General features: G+C 45.9%; 1 long non-coding RNA gene across 1 annotated transcript; it reads right to left on the bottom strand.

The window, feature by feature from the left end:
• Positions 1-14,085: 14,085 nt before the first annotated feature.
• On the bottom strand, positions 14,086-17,222 carry LOC148107725 (uncharacterized). Its single transcript, XR_015721879.1, has 5 exons — positions 17,045-17,222; positions 16,659-16,790; positions 16,423-16,505; positions 16,207-16,298; positions 14,086-15,853 (listed from the first exon to the last, which is right to left on the bottom strand). It is a non-coding gene; the product is annotated as an uncharacterized LOC148107725 (long non-coding RNA).
• Positions 17,223-22,837: the final 5,615 nt, after the last annotated feature.

Raw genomic sequence — 22,837 nt, 5'->3', positions numbered from 1 at the left:
TAGAAAATCTCTTTTTAAAACCTTTGCCTCTTGTTCCCTTTTTGAGGAGAGGTGCTGTTTTTGCTTTTACTATAATTGTTGAATTGTAGGGGTTCTTTATATATCCTGGATACCAGTCCTATTTCAGGTGTTTGTTTTGCAAATATTTTCTTTCCGATGGTGGCTTGCATATTAATTTTCCTTATGGTGTCTTTTGATACACAGAAACATTTAATTTCATTAACTCTGATTTTTCTTTTATGGTTATTGCTTTATATGACTTATGAATATGAACATATTCTGGTTTTCTATGCAAATACCACAATTTTTGGATTACTATAGCTTTATAGTAAGTTTTGAAATCAGGTAGTGTAAACCCTCTAACTTTGCTGTTTTTTTTCAGGGTTGCTTTGTATATTCAAGGTCACTGATGACCAATAGAACTTTCCGCAGTGTTAAAAATATTATGCATCTGTACTGTTTAAGGAGGTAACCACTAGCCACATGTGAGTATTTAGCCCTTGAAATGTGGTTAGTGCAACTAAGGAACAGAATTTTTAATTGTATTTAATTTTAATTGATCTAAAGATCAATTTAAGTAGCCACATGTGGCTAGTGACTACTGTAATGTACAATGCAGTTATCGGCCTTTTGAATCTCCATATACATTTTAGAATAAGCTTGCCAGCTTCTATAGAAAAAAGGCATTAGCATTGTGATTGGGATCATATTGAATCTAGAGTTCAATTTGGGCAGAACTGACATTTCAGCAATGGTTAGTCTTTCGATCTATTATCATGGTATATTTTTCCATTTATGTATACCTTCTTTAATGTCTCTCAGAATGTTTTGTAGTTTTCAGTACCAGCCTTACACATATCTTGTTAAATTTACACTGAAAGAGCCCAGATCTCCATCTTTAACTAATGGAAAAAGAAGATTTGGCAGAGTGATTGATAGATAGATAGATAGATAGATAGATAGATAGATAGATAGATAGATGATGGAATATTACTCAGCCATCAGAAAGAGTGAAATCTTGCCATTTGCAATGACATGGATGGAGCCAGAGAGTATTATGGTAAGTGAAATAAGTCAATCAGAGAAAGACAAATACCATATGATCTCACTCATGTGGAATTTAAGAAACAAAACAGATGAACATAGGGGAAGGGAAGGAAAAATAAAATAAGATAAAAACAGAGAGAGAGGCAAATCATAAGGAACTTTTAACTATAGGGAACAAACTGAGGGTTACTGGAGGGAAGGTGGGCGAAGGGATGGAGTAATTGGGTGAATGGCATTAAGGAGGGCACTTTGTGTAATGAGCACTGGGTGTTATTTGCAACTGATGAATCACTAAACTCTACCCAGAAACTAATAATACACTATATGTTAACTATCTTGAAATTAAATAAAAAAATAAATTTACCCTGAAGTATTTTATGTTTTTTGATGGTATTATAAATGGAATTATTTTTAAAACTTTTTTTCCCAATTGTTTGCTGTAATTAACTTTTGTATATTTACCTTCTATCCTTCAAATTTGCTAAATTTACTAATGAGTTCTAGTAGCAGTTTTGTTGATTCCTTTGGATTCTCTGTGTAAACAATCATGTCATCTGAAAATAGAGACAGTTTTACGTCTTTCTTTCTAATCTGGATGATATTTATTTATTTAATTCATTTATTTATTTTTATTGGCTTATTGTACTGGCTAGAACCTTCAGCACAATACTGAATAAGAATGGTGAGAATGGACTTTTTTTTATTATTAACTAAGATTTTATTTTATTTTTTTAAATTTTTTATTATGTTAGTCACCATATAGTACATCCTTAGTTTTTGATGTAGTGTTCCATGATTCATTGTTTGCTCATAGCACCCGGTGCACCATGCAATACGTGCCCTCCTTAATACCCATCACTGGCCTATCCCGATCCCCCACCCCCTCCCCTCTGAAGCCCTCAGTTTGTTTCCCAGAGTCCACAGTCTGTCATGGTTCATTCCCCCTTCTGATTACCGCCCCTTCGTTCTTCCCTTCCTTCTCCTACCGATGGACATTCTTGCCTTGTTCCCAACCTTAGTGGGAGAAATTTCACTTTCATCATTAAATATGATATTGACTGTATATATGATCTTATTTCTAGTTTTTATCATGAATTCATTTGGAGTTTTGTCAGATGCCCCTTATGTATTTGTTGAAATGATCATATGGGTTAGCTTCTTTAGTCTGTTAATACTATGAATTACATTGATTGATTTTTCAATGATAAGAAAACCTTAAATTTCTGGGATAACTCCTACTTGGTCATGATGTATTATCCTTTTTATATTTTGCTGTATTCTATTTACTAATATTTTGTTAAGGATTCTTGCGTCTATGTTGATGAGGGATATTGTCCGTATTTTTATTTTTTAATGTCTCTGTCAGGCTTTGATTTTAGGGTTGCAGTGGCCTCATAAAATAAGCAGGGAAGTGTTTCCTCCTTCTGTATTTTAATTTGTTTTAATTTAATTTTTAAAAAGATTTTATTTATTTATTTGAGAGAGAAAGAGAGGGAGAGACAGAGAGAGAGCATACAAGCAGGGGGAGGGGCAGAAGGAGAGGGAGTGGCAGGACCCTGGGATCATGACCTGGGCCAAAGGCAGACGCTTAACTGACTGAGCCACCCAGGCGCCCCTCTTTCTCTATTTTTAGGAAGAGTTTGTATTTTTAGAAATGAAGTTGGTTATATTACTTCTTTAAATGTTATGAACCAGTGAAGAAGCTATCTGGGTCTGCAGTTTTCTTTGTGGGCATATATTTGATAAAGAAACTAACTTCTTTTGTAGATATATGACAATTAAGATATTCTGTTATAGAGGATTTGTCCATTTCATCTAAATTGTCATATTTGTTAAGGGTGGCATAGTCTCTAATATCTGTAAGATCTGTAGTAATGTCCCTGTGTCATTCTTTATATTGTTAATTTGTTCCTCCTAGCTTTATTTTCTTTTTTTTTTAAATTTTATTTATTTATTCGACAGAGATAGAGACAGCCAGTGAGAGAGGGAACATAAGCAGGGGGAGTGGGAGAGGAAGAAGCAGGCTCATAGCGGAGGAGCCTGATGTGGGGCTCGATCCCAGAACGCTGGGATCACGCCCTGAGCCGAAGGCAGACGCTTAACCGCTGTGCCACCCAGGCGCCCCCCTAGCTTTATTTTCTTGATCAAATATCTACGTATCAATCATATTTATTTTTCCAAGAACAGCTTTTTGTTACATTGATTTTTTCTTTGCTTTTTGTTTTATATTGCATTGATTTCTGCTCTTATGTTTACTATTTCCCTCGGTGTACTTACTTTGGGTTTTCTTTGCTTCTTTTCCTAATATCTTAAGTTGGAACCTTGGAACATCCATTTTAGATCTTTCTTCTTTTCAAATGTAAGTATTTTAAGCTTGATTTCCCGCGAAGCACTGCTCTAGATCACGTCCACAAATTTTGATGTATTTCCATCATCCTTTTCCAATTTCTCTTGCGCTTTACTGTTTGACTCATGACATTACTTAGCAATGTGTTATTTAGCTTTCAAATATTTGGGATTTTCTAGATATTTTATTGTTTTTTTATTTCTAATTCCATTGTGGTCAGAGATCATATTTTGTGTGATTTTAGTGTGACTTGTTTTATGTTTTGATGAATGTATCATGTGCATTTGAAAAGAAAGTATATTCCTTAGGTTTGGGGTGTGGCATTTTAATATCAATTAGGTCATGGTAGTTGGGAGTATTGTTACATCATCTGTATCTTCACCAATTCCATTGTTTGGTTTGTTTGGTTGCTTTATTAATAGTTGAGTGAGGGGTGTTAAAATCTCCAACTATGATTTTGGAATTGTATATTTCTTTTTAATTCTGTCAATATTTGCTTTACACACACGAGGATCGGCTGTTAGATGCAAACACTTTATGGATTGTTATGTTGTTATGATGAGTTATAATTTTATCATTGTGAAATAGTCCTCTTTTGTCTCTGTTAATATGCCACTCTTGAAGTCTATTTTGTCTGATTCATACGAATGAATTTAAAACAAAAACAGGGGCGCCTGGGTGGCACAGCGGTTAAAGCGTCTGCCTTCGGCTCAGGGCGTGATCCCGGCATTCCGGGATCGAGCCCCACGTCAGGCTCCTCCTCTATGAGCCTGCTTCTTCCTCTCCCACTCCCCCTGCTTGTGTTCCCTCTCTCACTGGCTGTCTCTATCTCTGTCAAATAAATAATAAATAAATAATCTTTAAAAAAAAAAATAAAACAAAAACAAAAACAAAACAGCTGTACCCAACTCTATGCCATCTATAGGATGGGCACCTTTTGTAGATATAAAGATACAGATCTGTTGAAAGTCAATGAGTGTAAAAATATGTATCATGAAAACAGTCAGCATAAGAAGGCTGGCAGGACTATAATAATATCAGATAGAATAGGCCTCTTTTAATTAGATACTTAGTGACCATTTAAAAAAATTTTTTAAAGAATTATTTATTTGAGGGGGGGGCAGAAGGAGAGAGAGAACCCCAGGCCGACTCCCTGCTGAGTGCAGAGTCTGATGTGGGGCGCAGTCCCATCACCCATGAGATCATGACCTGAGCCAAAATCAGGAGTTGGTTGCCCGACTGACTGAGCCACCCAAGCGCCCCAGTCAGTGCGCGTGTGACGCAGTTTCTTGTACAGCTGGATTTAGGTCTACCATTTTATTACTTGTTTTCTGTCTGTCCCACATGGTTTTTGTTCATGTTTGCATTTTTTAGTGCTTTCTCTAAGCGTTGCGGTGCGCGTCCTTCACTTCTTACCGTCTACTTGGCGCTAATATTGTAGCTACCGTAAAACGTAGAAACTTCACCATTGCATAAGTCATTTACGCCTCCCTTCCTTTTACGGTATAGTTGTTATATGTATTCCATCTACATTGTAAATCCATCCGGTGCTATAATTTTTCAATGAAATAGTGATGAGTCTTTTTAAAACACATTGAAAAAACCGTTTGTAATAGTTATTCAGATATTTCCCATAGTTGTCATTTTCCCCAGGAGATCTGAATTTCCGTGTAGCACTATTTCCCTTCAGGATGAACTTCATTTAATACTTCTTAGCGCAGGTCGGTTGTCAGCAAGTTCTCAATGATCTTTTATCTGAAATTGTTTTCATTTTGTCTAGATTCGTAAAGGATATATTCACTGGGTATAGATTCTGAGTGAGCAGGTTTGTAATTTATTGTTTCATTTAGAATTGCAGAGATGTGGTTGTAGTGTACTCTGGCCCGTAGTGATTAGCTGGGGGTCATTTGAGTTGTTGTTCTTCTGGACGTGATGTTTAACTTCTCTCTGAGAGCTTTCATAATTTTTTCCGTCTTTGATTTGGAGCTGTTGCCTATGGCTGCTGTGGTGTGGTTTCTTTGTAGTGTTTCTGCTTGAGGGTCTCTGACTTCCTTATCTGTAAATGTGTAGCTTTTATCAAATATGGGATATTTTTGACCATTTTTTCCAAAAATTTTTTATACTACTCTTCTCTCCTCTTCATTCCACCGATTATGATAGACTTGTTAGTATTGTCCCACCGATTCCTGGGACTCAGTTAATTTTTTCTAATGTTTTCCTTTATATTTCTCAGATTGGGTGATTTCTGTTGGCATGTCTCCAAGATCCCTGACGTTCCTCTCTCATATCCATTGCACTGTTAAACATATACAATGAGCATTTTATTTCATATATTGTATTTTTATGCTTTAGAATTTCCATTTGATTATTTTTTATAGTTTCTATTTATCGGCTGGCATTTCCTCTCTTTATGTGCATGGAGAGCATATTTCATTTCTGTCCTTGTTTTTAAGTCCTTGTCTTATAATGGTGACATTTGGATCATTTTAGAATTGGTCTCCATGTATTATTTTTTTTCTCTTGAGAATAGGTCACATTTTTTTGTTTCTTCTGTGTTGCATAATTTTGGAATAATCGTGAACATTGTGAATGCCATCTGGATTCTGTTATATTTCTCTGAAGAAGGTTGATTTTTTTTTTTAAAGCAGACTATTAACTTGATTGGATTGAAACTGCAAGCTCTTTCTCTTGGAATAGCTAAAATCTTAGTTCGGTCTTTCATCCTTAGCTTAGCTGCTTTGAATCCACCCGTCACATATATGGTTCAGGTGTCAGCTAGAGAATTTGGAGTGCCTCTTCTCTCGTCCCCCCTCTCTCAGAATTACCCCCTCACTCTCCAGTGACCCTGGTTTGCCCTTGACAGAGTAGAACTCTGCCCTTTTGTTCTTCAGGCCAGAAACTTGGTTGGTTTTCTTTCAGGGATTTAGTCACTTCTGTGGTGACAAGTTTGAGTTGTCCTCAGGCTGAAAACTATAAAAATGAGAATGTCATCTTTTGCCATTTTTTTTTCTTCTGAATGTTGACTTCCTCCAGAGTCTGCCTACCTTTTGTTCATCCTGCAGTAAACAAAAGTCTTGTTTCATATTCTTACCCGGAGTTGGTAGTCGTTATCTGCAGGACAGTGGGGTCTAGGAGAAGTTTACTTGGCCACACTCAGAGGAAAAAGTTCTCCCTCCCACCTTTTACTGAAGGCAAATGTATTTTATTTTTAGACAACCTACATGACATTTGTATGTGTTTTTCTTAAGGACAAAGCCTAAGCTCCAAATAAATCAAGGTCAAATAGACGAGGAGCTCGGTGACATCAGTCCCACTTGTTTAATCCCTGGCCCACTTTTAATTTCATCAGAAAGATACTAGGTACAAATTTTGTTTCAAAACTTATAAAATGTTCTATTGCTGAGTGAATGTTGAATGAATAAACATTATGTTATAGGCATCTTACATATCATAAAATCATTTAAAAAATATAGCTTTAAATATCCACATACACTTACATCATATATATACTATATACACATATATATTTATATATAGCGTATATATGTATATATGTGCACAAACGTTCATCATTTGGGTGTATTTTATGTTTCCATGCTTTTCGCCTGTATCAGTTACTATTCCAGTAAACGTCTTTGTACGTAAATGTTTGATGACATATGATTATAGAAGATATCTCTTCACCACTCCTCCACTTAACTGGTTGGCTGGATTAATCGATGTTTTCCATGCATTCTGCAGGGCTGACCACACAGGGAACATTCACCTTTCTCCTGCTCCCACTGTTTGGGATGTGTGCTTCCCAAGAGCTAACAGTGTTGGTTCCCAAACCTGTTTATGCCCGTCTTGTTGTGATTTAGTTGACTGGATTACTAATCTATGGAATATGAATGAAAAAAGAAAGCGTGGTTGCTTGTACAAGGACTGTAATAATGAAGTTGAATGCTCTGGGGAGGACCCTAGGAAGTGAAGTCATGAGGTTACTACCAAATAAGGTCATGGGCAAGGCCCCACCATCAATTGAGAAAAAAATGGTAAACTATAGAAAGAATCCGTTTTCATGCTGATATCCAAATATCTTTTCATTCGTGCCCCACCTCACAATTAAGAACATGAATTATAGAGGTGTGGTTTGTGTAAGAAAGATATCACAGGATTCTAATCAGAGATCAAAACTCTGAGAAAGGCCTTGGTGTTTCCTTGTAAGAATGATGAATGAATCCACAGCGTATAACTTATAATGAAACCTTTATAGTGTGTTTTGCCATTGTTTATGATTTCCCCATTTAACTGACTTTTTAATGAACTGACCAGATTGTCCAATTGCGGATCCCAAAAGCGTGAGAAAAGCAGACTTTGGTTGTATTTCCTCAGGACAGATTTTTTTTGAACTGTAATTACTGTGTATTTTTTAGATCATACATGTTACCTAATTGCCCATTAGAGAGATTGTATGGATGTATGTTCCCACATTGGGCTGGTTCCTAAGTTTGAAATTTCCATCCAGTGATGTCTTCTCCCCAGCTCCGGTCAGCGGTCACATGGTGGTCTCAAGTGCCAGTGGCCTAATAAGCCTTGAAAAATGTCCCGGGATTGTCCTTTGCTGTAGTAAAGCAGAATGTGATTCCTTCCTTATTAATACCAGATTTTTGTGACTCCTAACCTCAAAATGCCATAAAAGCATTGTGATTGTGTGCCAGACACACCCAAAATTCCATCTATCACTTTATAATATTCAGACAATCACATTTTTTTTTTCTTTTTAATGCTAGAAGGTTCACAGGGACCAGCTTATTAAACCCTTCCTTTTACAAATTAGGCCCTGGAACGGGCGGCAGGGAAAGTTACTGAGGCTCTGTGGTATCTCGGCTGAGCTCCAAGCTCCAGGCTCTGGAGTCCCGACTAATCCAGCCCTTTCACAGGCATCGCTTTGCTTCGATTGGGAAGGGCAGCGATGCGAAACTTCGCCACGCGGAATTCTGTATTATCAAGGGGGCGGTGTGCAGAGTGTTATCCGATTATGTCTATAATATGAGTTAACATTTATTGAATGCTTACGGTGCCAGATACCGTTTTAAGTGCTTTAGTGGGAGCAAATCATTTTATTATCCCACTTAAACTTCATAATGACTCTCCGAGGCCCCATTTTATAGATAAGGAAACTGAGCACAGAGCAGCGCCTGGGGTTTTACGGCTAGTAAGTGGTGGAGTCAGAGTTTGGATCGCCTGCAGTCCTGTTCCAGAGCCCGGGCTTCTCCCCTCCTGCTAAATTGCTTCTCTGTACGTCAAGAGAAGGAAAAGGAAGTGGCATTTATCAGATGTCTGCCCCTGGCCCGGCATGTTTAGATATTTTTACATACTTAAAAAGATTAATCTGGGGAATCCGGGGCGCCTGGGCGGCTCAGTCGGCTAATCACCTGACTCTTGGTTTTGGCTCAGTTCATGATCTCAGGGCTGTGGGTTCGAGCCCCGCGTCAGGTGCTGTGCTCAGAACGGAGTCTGCTTGTCCCTCTCCCTCTGCTCTTCCTCCCCTGCCCTGCCCCGTCCTTCTCTCTCTCTAAAATAAATCAGTACGATCTTTAAAGAGCAAGATAGATCTCCACAGTCCCGTTTTCAATTTCAACAAGTAGTTATCAGGTAAATTACATGACTTGCCCAAGGGCACAGTTAGTAGGTAGCAAAGCCAGAAACCAAACCCAGAGTTGACGGACCCTGAAGCCCACGGTTTTGTTGGAAGGCGAGGCGCTGCAGCTCCACAGAGATCAGCGGGTTTTGTGACCTTAGCTGCACACCGGCGACACCCCAGGGAGCCTGACGAAGGGCTGCTGTTCTGGTCCCACGTGCAGTTTCTGATTTAATTGGGTTGGGGGCTGTGGGACCACTTTGGCCGCGGGATTTGCCGCAGATTGCAGGGGATTCTCCTAAGCAAGCGAGGATGCCACCCACCGCCCAAGATTCAGATGGTTTGGGTCATACCATCCGATTTCATATTTTTTTTTGTCCAAATACGGGAATAGGGATAAATCACTCAAAGACATGTTTCAACAGTGTGTTAGTTTCCTGGGCCTGCCGTGACAAGTGACCACAAACGGGGTGGCTTCAAACAGGAGGAACTTATTCTCTTGTGGTTCCGGAGGCCAGAAGCCTGAAGTTAAAGTGTCACCAGGGCTGTGCTCCCTCTGAGGGCTCTCGGGAAGAAGCCTTCCCTGCTTCTCCCAGCTCCTGGTGGTGGCAGCGGCCCTTGCCTTCCCTTGGTTTGCACACACGTCACTCTAACCGCTGCCTCCTTCCCTCCATGGTCACATGGCCCCATTCCCTCTGTGTGTCTGTGTTTCTGTGTCTGTCTCCTTGAGAAAGAGTAGAAAATATGTCCGTTGGTCTCTGCCCCTGGTTTCTGGCACAGACCTTCTAACACCCTTGGAATTTCCTAAGTGATAAGAGCCCTAGGAGCATCTTTTGTTTTGTATTTGGTTTTTGACCCATCCCTGACCTGGGGCTCCTAAAACCCTTGGAATTTCCTGAGTGATAGGAGAATGTTTTGTTCTAATGAGGCAGGTCTCTGTGGGCTCGTGCGTGGGGGCTGGTTCACCAGACTGGAAGCTCTCCGAACCCCAGACTGTTGGGGTCTTCATGGAGGCCGTCTCACGTAGGCATGAGCACGCACAGTAGTGGGAAGATGGCGCACCCCAGCTCCATGGGGACAGAAGCGCCTGCACTCAGGACCCTCGCAGACCTTGCCCTACTTGCCCCTGCATCTGGAGGTTCACCTGTACCCTTTGTCCCAGGCTTCACTGTGTCGCCAGTTGGTAAACGTAACTGCTTCTCTGAGTTCTGAGAGCAGAGCTAGCAAACAGTCGAAACCAAAGAGAGGGTCTGCGGAGCCTCCGATATGTAGCCAAGTCGGCCAGACGTGGTGGGTAACCTGGAGAAGCACTTCTTTTGATTGGCGTCCGGAGTGGGGGACACTCGGTGGGACTGAGCCTTTCACCTGTGGGGTCTGCACTCTCTCCAGTTAGCTCAGAACGGAATTGTGGCTCACCTGAGAATTGCCTGGTGTGGGAAGAACCACACACAGCCCGGGTCAGGAGCACGGTAAGCATGATAGCGGTGTGAGGGGCCCAGGAGGCACTCAGGAGGAGACATGAGCTCTCCCTGCTCACTTCCCCACTTACAAGGACCCACTCAAGTCCAGTAGGACTTCATTTTAAATAAGCACATCTGCAGAGACCCTACTTCCAAATCAGGTCGTGTTCTGAGGTTCCAGATGGACGGGCATGAATTTGGTGTATATGTGGGGGGAACATTATTTAATCCAGCACCGACAGAAAAATGAACCAACACCACATTCTTAAGAAACCATAAATCTCTAGGGATGGCAAATGAAATTCTATGGCTTTGGATCTAATTTTTTAAAAAGATATATTTTAATGTCTTAAATGTGGCATCCCCCCCCCCCCCCCGAAAAAGCAACCAGCCTTAGTAGATGTATCACTAAATTATAGAAGGATCTGTATAGGCTGATAGCCTTTTTGTCTCTGGGTCCCTGTAGCAGGCTCAGGAATACAGGGATACCAGAAGTCTTAATTTATTTGTCCAGTTGTGTGTAAGTATGCCCAGAAGTTTCTGGAAAAGGTAGGTTATGCCCAGTGAGGTCTTCCCTCTACTGGAAGCTGAAAGAAGAAATCGACAGCACTTTGTAAGGGGTCAAGGAGCTACCCACCATCTTTTCAAATACGGTTCAAATACGGTAATGAACCAAAGCAACCAGAACTTGAAGTTTTGTTCTGGGACCACTATTTGAATCAGACATTTCCTTTCTTTTTCTATAATGAAAACTGGATGACAATTAGAAAGCACTGTCATTGAAAACCGGACAATCTGATTCTTAAAGGACATTTGTAGGTCAAAGTTGTCTATTATCCTATTCTCGCTCCCCCCCCCCCCACTACCTCGAAAAAAATACTTTCTACCAGTAACGCCACTGTCTCCTTACTCTGGCTGTCTGTTCAGAAGAGCAGCTGCCCAATTATTTCTATCTCGGGTTGGTCTTGCTAGTCAGGCTGTGTGACATTTTGACGAAAATCACCGTTTTCATTTTAGAAATAACAGAAAGGATCTGTTTGTAAGAAGAAGCGAATTTCCCTCTGAGCTTATCACCGAAATCCCCCTACCCCCCTAGCATCACGAGCACACCAAAAGCTTTTTCCCAGGTCCTACTTCGTTGTGATGCTTCTCTTGGCCCTGGGCATGGCCGTGTAGACAGGTATGACACAAAGATGGGTAACTTACTCAGGATACACAGAATAATTGTACAGAATCTGTGGAATAGCCTCCCCCCCATGAGACTTTATAAAGCCTCACTAGTCATATTAAGGCAATTTCTTAAATAATAAATCTCCATTTCCACTTGGAGAAAAATCCTGACTTCTTTGTCTCAATTCAGCCTTCCTTAAAAAGGTTACACTTGGCTCTAACTTGTATTCAGCCACGTCCTTAGGCAACAATTCAAGGAAAGTCAACAGTTTATTCCTCAGTAAGTGCCACGGAATCAACCCTTAAAGGCTACTGGGTGATGTGATTGCAAACGTGTCGTCTGCTGCGTGTGTGATACTGTGAGGGCGAGGCTTGGTTTACGCGCCTAAGAACCGCTCCCCAAGGTGGACTCGGTGGTTATGCGCACTGGGGCGGTGGAGACGCTGCTGTCATGGACTGCATGCCTCTTGCTGATATCACACTGCTCTCTAGTCCACGTGCATTATTCAGAGTAACCAGCAATACCTAATAAGCCACAATTTATGGAGGAGTTCAAGTTGCTTACCCATTTAGAAATGACATCATGTCATAGCTGTGGAGCGTTCTCTTTCTGTGCCTCTGAGAAGTCCCATGAAACAAACACCCATTCATTGCATAGAGAAATAATTAGCCAATGTCAGATGTAATAAGAAAACACACAGAAAAATATATTTGGGTAGCTTTTCATTTACTGAGTTCATCAGAGACCTATGTTAGTGAGCTGGGGGAAAGGAAATAGTTTTCTGTGTCTAAAATAGGACTTCTCCGAGTCTTTGGGGGCTCAACCAAGTCCTAAGTCCCCCGCCTGCGTACGTGCACACACACACACACACACACACACACATATGCACACGCACAGTGCTTGGAAGACAGACACTGACACAAAGTGGATTGGAATTTGGCTGATTCCAACCAGCTCAAGGTCATTGCTGGTCAGTGGAATTGGTGAATACTAACGTTCTGGCATCCACAAACATGATTTTGACGAAGTCCTAGGATGACCCTCAGAGGTGGTCCCTTGGACACCTGCAGAATACACAAACCCGTGAACCTGAAGCAGCCGGACCCGACAGCTGTCCCCGACCTGACCCAGGCGGACTCGGGATGCTCTGAGAACACAGAGGCTGGACCCCAAAGTACCGATCTGCCTGAAAGTCTGGCTCTTTCTCACTGACTGTGAAAAATAACATCCTATGGGTGCTCGGTGTCACGCAGTTAAATTGTGGCAGATAAGCCCGTTGGCTGCTTTTAAAAAACTTTGCTTTTTGGGGTGAATCACAGTTCCTTGCATAGCCAACTGGTGAGGCCGCACGGGGGCTGTGGCTTCGGGGCGGTCACTGGCCCGTCATCCGCTCTTCCTCTGTGCCCTCTCTCCATAGGAGTTTGAAGAAACTCATATTTAATTTGCTTTGTCTGCAACTCACGGATGGGGGGGCAGGGGGCCCAGTGAGCACCTGTGCCTGTCTGTTACAAGGCCCTGGTCCCATCCTTCTTGGCAGAACACCTGGTGGACGGGCTTTGAACCCCAGGCCTTCCCGCTGGGCTCTGCCCACGGGATAGGGCTGTGAGCAAGAGGACGGCCACCTGTTTCCCAGGTAATCTGGCCCCCAAGAGGGGACTCCGTCACTTTGGTAGAACTGGCCTTCCTAACCTTGGTTTTAGCGACATCACAGGATGTCTTCAGTCAAGTCTGAGCGGCTTACAAAATTAATTTTGATTGACTTGTGAAAAAAACCTGCCCTTTGGAGGAAGGATGCATGTCCTAAAGTCAAATGAACCCTATTGGGATGATTATAGGGAGTGGGGAGGGTGGGTGTGAGGAGCGTTGGTTGTGCGATGCTTTCCCTGGGGGCAGCTTGGAACTATGGAACGACCGGGGGCTTCAGGCCTGAGTTCGAACCCTCGTCCTCTCCCTGCTTGTGACATGGAGTAGTCACGTACCTCGCAGAGTCTAGGGGATTGAATGAAGTAGGCGAACACGTGAGGTTCCAGGCACGTGCCCCATAAATGGTCACCTGCATCTCCGTGGCTACCGGCAAACTACCACCTGCCCTAATGCCTGTCCTCACTTCGTCCAAAATACCTTGTGCAGATTCTGGAAATATCCTCTCATATACTCAACCAATTGGATAAGAATGCCGCCAACTGAACAAAGAAGAAACAGACCTATAGACACACACGCCCACAGACTGTCTGCCCAAACGGTAACGGGGAAGTCTTCCAAGATTGCCCCGATCCCCCTCAACTTTCTGACAAGCATGCCGGCTCCGCAGAGAGCACAGGAGGAGCAGACCCCAGACGGAAAGTTAAGTGGATTTAAGTGTAAGCAAGTCTAAAAAGAAGACGGAATTCCCTTTTAAAGACTTAGGAAAACAATTTGAAATAAACGAGGCCAGAAATCAAAGTTTATAACAAGAGGATGGAGGAATCCATTTCCTTCTTGAATATAGTTGCAAGGGCAAGAAAAGAAACCCCACCCAGAGTCATTCTGACCCTGCCACTGAATCACTAGGCTCTCACAGCTCCACGTCCTTCCTCCTGGGGAATTTTTAAAGTCGCCACTCCACGGAAGGATTTGTTCTGCCACCGAGCAGAAGATCCTTTCTCTGGTGGCTGGAGTGGGCCGGGGCCGCTCCCTGTCTCTGCAGCTTCGTGGAGATGCCAGGCCAGGACGCTGTTGTCACAGGTCTCATGAGCAGGACTCAGATCCCAGAAACATGTTTCTCTTTAAGCAGGAAGGGTGCATGATGCTGCCTCTGACGCAAGGACGTCATTTCTCACTCCTGACGGTCTGTGGGGTGCCTGTCAGAGCACATCCCTATGTGAACATCGTGGCTCTGTTCTCGCGGGAAGGACACACAGCACGGAAAGGAAACACATGATGGGAGTAGTTGGCTCTCTCTTTGAGGAGGCTCTGTTCTTGGTGTTGTTTCTTGGGTGGATTCAGGTCCTTTCCCTCTGGGTCCCAGGGCCCTTGACAAGGCCCCTCCAGCACCGGTGGTGGGCACCTTGAAGACAGGGACTGGGTTCCAGGCACCAGGCCTGGCCCTGAGTAGAAGCTCGGCCATGGTTCCTGACTGAATGCTAGAGGAATCTGTCCTCTCATTTGAGCGGGTTAGGAAAATCACCTTCTAGAAACTTCTGAGGAGTCTGAGAAGCAAAGGCAAGCCGGTTTCTCACCATATTCTTTTCTTGCCTTGTCCGTGTTTGTGGCTGTGGCTTTTCTGGCCATGCCAAGAGTGGCCTCCTGAGGTTGGCGGAGGCCCTGGTGCCCTGGCCAGCTCCGTGTTGTTGAGCAAAGTGTGGCTTCTTCAGCCTCACATGAGTTCCCTGCGCATCAGCCATTCCACGGATCTTGGCTCGCGGCTCCCCTAACCGATCCCGTCCCCTGAGTCCACTTCTCTACCCATGGAGTTAAGCTATGTCAACAAAGAGAGGGTGGGTGACTGTGCCAGCCGTCCGTGCCTACAGACCGTCTGCTCTGCAGAGGTTATCCCAGGGTCTTCACCTGAGGATGACCAAGCTTTCTGAAAGCGCACTGGCATCACAGTTAAACGCAGGCGAGATCGTGACACAGGCAAGTGGGTGGGCGCCAGCCGCGGAGCAGTTCAGCAACGAGGCCGGTGGGAAAGTGAACGTCAGTGGCTCTCTGTTCTGGACTTTTTGCACCACTCTGTGCTCTAGAGAAGGGAGAGAACCGGACAGCACCGTTCCCCAACCCAAGACAGCTTTGTAGGACTGCCGTTCCGTGACCCCTGACAAATGGATGTATTCATTACACCAAAGACTGGAAGGAACCACAAAATGGGATACATATTTGAGGAAATATGCACACAACTCGGTTTATTTTTCTTATCTGATTTTTTTTCTGCTGCAACATGAGTAGTGTTGAGCACTTGGCAGCTGCCTTTCCATACTTGAGTTGTTTGTCATTTCTGGGGCTGCTGATGCTGTTATGATTTCCCTTTTGGGAGGAATTTACAGGCACATGTTGACCCAGCTGAATGGGAACAGGGAGCAACAGGAATCTCATGAACAAGGACCACTGCAGACCGGAGGCTCTTCTCGACGACACCCTGGACTGGAGCTTCTCCCTGCCTTGGCGGGCTGGCCATTTAACGCACCACGACTCCAGTTCGGAAAACCCAGATCCTCTCGTGGCCTGGCCTTGAAGTAAACCCGTTTCCCTTTCAGCACTCCCTGGGAGTGGAGGCAGTTGGCGCTTTCCCGTTGGAGGATCGGAAGGCGCAGCCGCAGCAGCTGTTGCTAGGTGAGGCGTGGTTTCCCAGAGACCAGCTCGGCCATGGGGAGGCTGGCTGGAGGCTGGCTGGCACAGGGCCCGCAGGAGACCGAGGGGGGACGCGGAGGCTGTGCTGCGGGACAGGCCGGGAGGCAGGCCTGGCGGCCGGCCGCACCCCCACCCTGCCCTGCCTCCTCCTCCTTTCCCAAGCCCCCTCTGGCCTCTCTCCCCCGAAGACCTAGCCCCTGCCTCATCCCCACAGACCCATTTATGCACTCACTCGCCATGTTTTCCGGGTATTTCCAACCTGCCAGGCACTGGGAGATACGAGAGAAATTGGCGGCTGTCTCTGCCGTCCAGGAGCTCCGAGTCCTGTGCACAAGGCTGGCCCTGTGAGCAGTGAACCACAACCCCTCCCTGCCCCCTCCCCGTTTGGCTGGTGCTGTTGCACTCACAGTGAATGCTGCTGGCACCGCACCTGTGTCCCTCTTTGTACCTGAGAATGTTCTCTGCCCACGGGAGCTAATACCTCCGGGAGGACCTTCAACCATTGGAGTTCGGGAGTTGATGGGACAATTCCTAAAATTGGTAAAGACAGGGATATTGATGTTTTGTGTATATTGCCATGACTAAGCATGGGGGCGAGGGAGAGGGAGAAGGGCAACAGCTCTTGGAGGGAGTCGGGAGCCCAGGCCCTGGCCTGCAGCCCGAGTCCCAGCCCTGGCTGCTGACCTCTCGCCAACCGCGGCCTCCGGGACCCCCTCTCCTCCCCGCGACAGAGCCGTCTGGGGTGCCCCCTGCGCGGAGCAGCTGTGTAGGGGAAGTGGCCCCTTTCCGTAGAGCAGCTGGTGCCGAGCGCCACACCTGTAAGTTTTGGACACAATGTTTCTGTTCTTCCTGGCTTCCTGATGCTTCCCCTCCTCTCTCCACTAACAGTTCCCGCACACACCTCCCCTGACCTGAGCTGCCCGCCAGGCGGGTGACTGCCCATGGCCACGTCACAGGTGTCCCCCAGGCCTCTGAGCCCCGCCACGGCCAGTGACCTCCACTGGTGAGGAGCGAAGGGCCGTTTCCGAATTTGAGCAGAGCGTTCAGCTGGCAGGGTAACCGCACTAGACCTTTAACCAGCGTGGTCACAACTCCTCCTCTTCCTCCATGTTCCCGTGTGTCCCTCAGTCCCCCTCAGTCCCCCGCCGGCAGGCCTCTTGGTCCCCTTGGATGGGCAGCCAGTTGCTCACAGCTGCTCTCGTAAGACCGTGAGGATGATTGCTGGTATTTCGCAGTGGCTTTTCCCGAACTTTCCCCTACTTTTTTTGCCTAAATGCTTTGTTTTCAGGAAATCTATGTTGTAAGACGGGAGTTGGCAAACTGTGGTCCAGGGGCCAAGTCCCTCCCACAGCCTGTTCTTGTAAATAAAGTTTTATTGGCACACAGCCAAGCCCATTCATTTCCGCGTCACCCGCTGGCGGCTCTGAGCTACACAGCAGAGCCCAGTACTTGCGACAGGGGTCATGTGACCTGCAAGGCCAAAAACATTTACTATCTGACCCTTTGCAGAAAACTTTGCCAACATCCTGTTATAAGAGATGCTCAAATGAAATTCTTTAATTCTTTGAGGGTTGGGGCACATAATTAAGTTGCTTTTTTTTTTTACTCCAACATGTTAAAAGAATGAAAACTGATTTGCGACAACATGCTCTGTAATAGTCATGATAGAGCCTCACGGAGTACTGTCTCCTCGAGTAGTTACGAGTATTTCAACGAGTACCAGTCATATTTTAGCAAAACCTAAGAGCAGATCTAGAAAGATTAGTGAAATATTCCATCAGATTTCTCCCAGCCTACCAGCTGGGATACAGGCTAGTAGATGAAGAAATCACATCAAAAGACCTCTGACGATATTATCAGCAGCCCTAAAGGTTTGTGCGTATACATGTGGAAGGAGGGAATTTTTTGTCTGGAAATTCTTGCTAAATTCAGACATATAGGTATAATGAATTGCACAGTTTTTGCCTTGTTTCTCTTTCATTCTACTTGAAATGACATCATGGATCTGGAGCGACATGAGGAACGAAGGACACAGGTTTTCATGTGCACTTAACTCCTATCGGGCACTTGGGGTAGGGGGGCCCCTCCACTCCCCATGGTTGCCTATTAAAAATCCCACGTGCTTTCCGATCCACTAGACCAGGTTTTCTCCACTGCAACTACTGACATCTGGGGAGAATCCCCCGCTGTAGGGGCTGTCCCGTGCTCTGTAGGACTTTCAGAAGCATCTCTGGCCCCACCCACCAGGTTGCCGCCGTAAACACCACCTCTCCCCACCTGCCCCAGGCATGGCAACCCACACTGTCTCAGGACATTGCCAAACATCCGCTAAGTGGCCACATCACTCTCAGTTGGGAACCACAGAATTCATCCAGGAGGAAGCAGTGTGGCTGATGCTCCCAGGAGAGAGATCTTTGCAGGTGCCTCTGAGGGAGGGGCCAGAGCCCCTCTGTGCTGACGGCTCTGGACTTGACGCCTCTGAGCACTGAGGTCTGTGCTCTTACCCACCCTCAGCAGGTGAGCACAGTTCCTTCCCCGGTTGGGGCCCCCTACAGAGCTCTTGGGACAGAATGAGCATCTCTTCTGTTCCAAACCAGTGCACTCAAACATTCCTTCTGGAGAGGCATGTCCTTCTTCCATGGTGCACACACACACACATGTCTAAAATCACGGATCTTTGAATGTTGGAGGTACTTCCACGAGGAAGAGGTTGATCTGCGGTAAAAAGTTAATCAACTTTAGGGTACAGTATTTGACCAGACAGGCAAGAGCTGAAAGGCTGGGATGCCTAACACCGCCGAGAAACTGACAATTATGTGACTCTCAGAAACTTTGTTCCCCTCCGAGTGCCATCTTATGTGATTCCCTGCCATTGAAACAACCGCTCTTCTCCTTGTTAAAAAGAAAAAATCGGTCCCACCTCACAATCTCCAGAGTCATGGTTTTGACTAATCTCTATAATCAGCAGCTAATGGGCCTGAAGAAGAGTCAGAAAATGCCCGTTATGAAAGAGCGTGCTTTTCTCATTTTATTTGCCTGTGATTATGTAAATTCCAGATATAGGGTGAAGGGAAGGGAGGCTGTGGGAGCCAGGGGGAGGTGCAGAGAAGGGCCTTCTGCTAACGAAGGGAGCCAGCTTTCACCCCCTGTGGAAGGAATGTATTTTCTGCAGATTGGCTGAAACATTTGATGGTTGAAATACAATGTGTTGGAAAGAGTGCAGAGCAGAGAGCACGCTCTGCTTTCTGATTTGGGGCGTCCCTGGGTGTTCTCCCGAGCCAGGTGCCTGGCTGGGTAGGCTCTGCACCCCGTGGGTCTCAGTCCCCACTGCGACCCACAGCAGGGTGGTCCCAGGGGATCTCAACCTCTGCTCTCTGTCGGCCTCAATGTGTCGCTCCCAGAAGGAGAAGATGGGCCCCGAGTTGCTGTCCCCGAGGCTACTTCCCCATGTGCCTGGAGGGTGAGCCCCAGGGCCTGTGCCCCTCCCGCTCCAGCCAGGGCACCCACGGTCTGTGTCTTGATTTTCCCCATGCAGCTTTCACAAGAGGAGCATCCAAAATGCATGGGGCTGAATTATTTGTGCAAACTGCTGTTCTTACTCACGGATGTGTCCTATTCCAAGAGCTCTGCAAATAGTTCTCTTGCAAGGATGAAATCGCTGGGCTCTGGTGGCCTCTGCGCTTTCCCAGCTCAGATGTGTCATCTGTGGTCAGGACAGGTGGGCTCTGGGCAGGTGAGCCTTTGAATCTTGGTTCTGTTACTCTGGCCGTGTGGGCAAATTGCTTAACACCCCTGTGTCTCCACTGGCTTCACTGTGACACGGGAGTCATCACCCTACTTCATGGGAGGGTTGTGGGGGGAGGGCCTCCATAAATGCTAGCAAATGGGACTGCGGCAGGTCCGTCCCAGGACCAGGGGCCTGGGAGCCCAGCTGAAGGAATTCCCGTCTCATTCATCTTATTATTGCCAAATTCTAGCTCCGCAGCCCTCTGAGATCGTACTAAAGAGTGATTTACAATGGGATTTCACCTATGGTTGTGGGGACACCTAAATATAAAGCAGTGTTTTCTGCAGACCAGCCATGGTTCCCAGCACTTTACCTGCATTAACTGGCTTGCTTCTCAACCAAGAATAGGTAGGATGTTGTTACTGGCTCCATTTTACGGGTGAGGACATGGAGACAGGCACAGAGAGGGTAGGTGGTAGCCCAGTGTCACACAGTCCTTTAGCGGCCAGCAGGTTCCAGAGGTGGGCCATGTGGCTTGCGAGCCTCCATGTCCACCCTGGCGTGTCGGCCACAGTGAGTTTCTGTTGCTAAGCCTTAGGTGTGCAAAAATGCTGATTTCTTCAGTTTTCCATAACCCTTTTCTGTTTTGAGCCACTTGTCTATCTGATGACAGAAAATTCTGGGTTTAGTTGCATCAGAGAGGGGGGCACATACAGCTTTTAAATCTCTGGGGCTGGGTGCCTTTTTCTCCCCTTCTCTTTGCCTAGTACTGCACGGGCCTGTCCTAGAGGTAGACAGCTCTCGTCCCGTGCCATTCTGCCGCTCTGCTCATGTCCTGTGTCTTTAAAAAAAAAAGAAGCCTCCATGCTTCCCTTTATTTGTTTGTTGGGCAGTTTCCACTGGTCTCAAAAATAGCTGAAGGACCAGATAATTCTTAGGACTTATAAGTGAGGGTCCTGTGAATTCACTCTTGCCTTGGGCGTGTTTAAGTGCAGAGCTCAGCTGACTGACTCTCCCAGCGGCTAGAAAACACTTCATGGAAACAAGTATTTGGTGAAACATAACATTTCACCAAAGACAGCTCGAGCTCTGAAGACAGCTCTCTGCTATGGCTGCAAACCACATTTTCCCAAACCAAATTACAACGAAGGTAAACCCAAAGAAGTCCCCACTTTTGTTGCACTCTTGACTTTAGGGTGTAATTTCGAAGTTGAGAGGAGTTTTAGAGTGTTTGGGAAAAAAAATTCTAATTACAGGAAACAGCATAGGCACAGAGGGAAATTTGTAGAAACCTGGACTGGCCAGCTGGAGAAATCAAGCAACTGACTCACACCCCCCAAGCCGAAAGTTGCTCGAGGCTGCTGCGCGTTTCCCCGCGTTTTATCTTCCGTGCAGATTTCGGAGTTACTTAGCTGTAGGCTGGTTCGCGTCCCTGCTCACTTATCAGAACGGTCCCTTTGCAACAGGCCGTCATCTGCTAAGTGGACAAAGACTGTCCGTGGGCTGTTTGTGGCGATGCAGGGTGACGGGGAGGGCAGCCACAGATTTCTCACAAACCCCAGGGGGGCGGGAAGGCTGGGTTCTGGAGTCGCTCCTGCACGCGCCGGGAGGCATTCAGGGACACGGCACAGGAATCAGAGTGCTGAGGATTACTCACATTATCTTTAAGATACCGCCTCGCGCTGCTCTGCAATTAGGAGGAGCGTTCCCGAAGCTGGTCTTGGTTTGGAGGGAGCTGGATTGCAAAGCAACAAGATAATTAGGCACAATTGAATTAACTAAAGAGTAAGTGTCAGCCTTAGCTGCAGTCCTCCTCGTTTCATGATACCCAACCCTGGAAGGTCTTTGTTTTTGTTTCATTAAATCATTTTTAAGCAGCACCCAAAACACCAAGAAGACAGCGAAAGAGTGAACGTAAGTGAGGACAATGTATACTCCATTAGCTCTATCTGGAAAATATTTAATTGGATTAGCTCTGTTCAGACACCACGCAAGTGCGGTTGTTACCTTACACACGGTTCACACCCGGCAATTACAGCGCGAATGCGCGGGCGCCCTGGTGGCGGTTTCGCTCTTCCTCTCTCAATTCCGCGTCTAAGTTGGTGGGTGTGGAAAACGTGAACAGAAGAGATTTTCTGCAAAGAGTGGAAGTCCACATCACCACATCTGAGGGTGTGTTCCAGTGCTTTCCAGCGGAGACAGGAGCTGGCCTGGGAACAGACGTCAGGGATATCTACCTTGTGTGCACCAATATGCCATGTGCACAGGTGCCCGACTGAGAGGTGATTGGGGGCCGAGCCCCCCACTCTGTCCCACTCACCAGGATCTCAAACTGCTTCTGCCCAAGGGGGAGGGGAGGGAGTGTTTGGGTCTTGGTGGCACAAGTCAAGGACTTTGCCTGCTCATTCACCCCTGTATTTGGGAGCCGTGCCCACCCAGAGAGGACACCATTTACTCCTTCCCATGCAGGTGCTGTAAGGGCTAACGGGGGCCCCGAGGGCAACGCGTGCTTCCATTCAGCCAGCATTTGCTGAGCACCTTCTCCAGCACCCCAGCGGGCCTGCAGGGGTTTTCAGGGATGTTTAGTCAAAATGGGATCCCATGTTCTCACCTACCTACCCACCTCCCTCCCTTCCTTCCAATTCAGTTCTGTTTAAGGAACATTTATCAAGGTCTTCTTTGTACCAGGTCCCGTGCTGGTTATTGGGAAATACAGAGTCAGATTCAACGAGGCCCAACTCTTTGGGTTCTGAAGAGCCAAATGATGTGGAATGGGGGCTCCCATTGAGGTGATGGCTTTATTGGGCAGTAGGCTCAGTAGACCCAGCAAACCAGTGTTCTTTGAGCGTTTATGGTGAGCAGCGAGCTGTGGGGAGTACAGACATTGTCCTGACGTGTCTTCCTTTGAGTTGGCAACATTGCCTGGGGAGCGATCTCTGGCTCCCCTGCAAGTATTAGCGTTCCTTTGGCCTTAACATATTTTTCAATGACTTTAGTGTTTCAGTACGCATCCTTTCGTGTATCATTTGGCAGGATGGGGGCCCCACCTTTGAGGTAGGGTAGACAGATTCAGCAGAAAAACAAACAAAATTACAATAATAACACCCCCCCCAAGGATGCCTGGTTAAATTTGAAT

This window comes from Ursus americanus, chromosome 26, assembly GCF_024610735.1.
Source record: "Ursus americanus isolate L20-20 chromosome 26, mUrsAme1.1.p, whole genome shotgun sequence".
Lineage (NCBI taxonomy): Eukaryota > Metazoa > Chordata > Mammalia > Carnivora > Ursidae > Ursus > Ursus americanus.
Note: the sequence above shows the minus strand (reverse complement) of the source record. Positions and strands in the feature narration are given on the sequence as shown.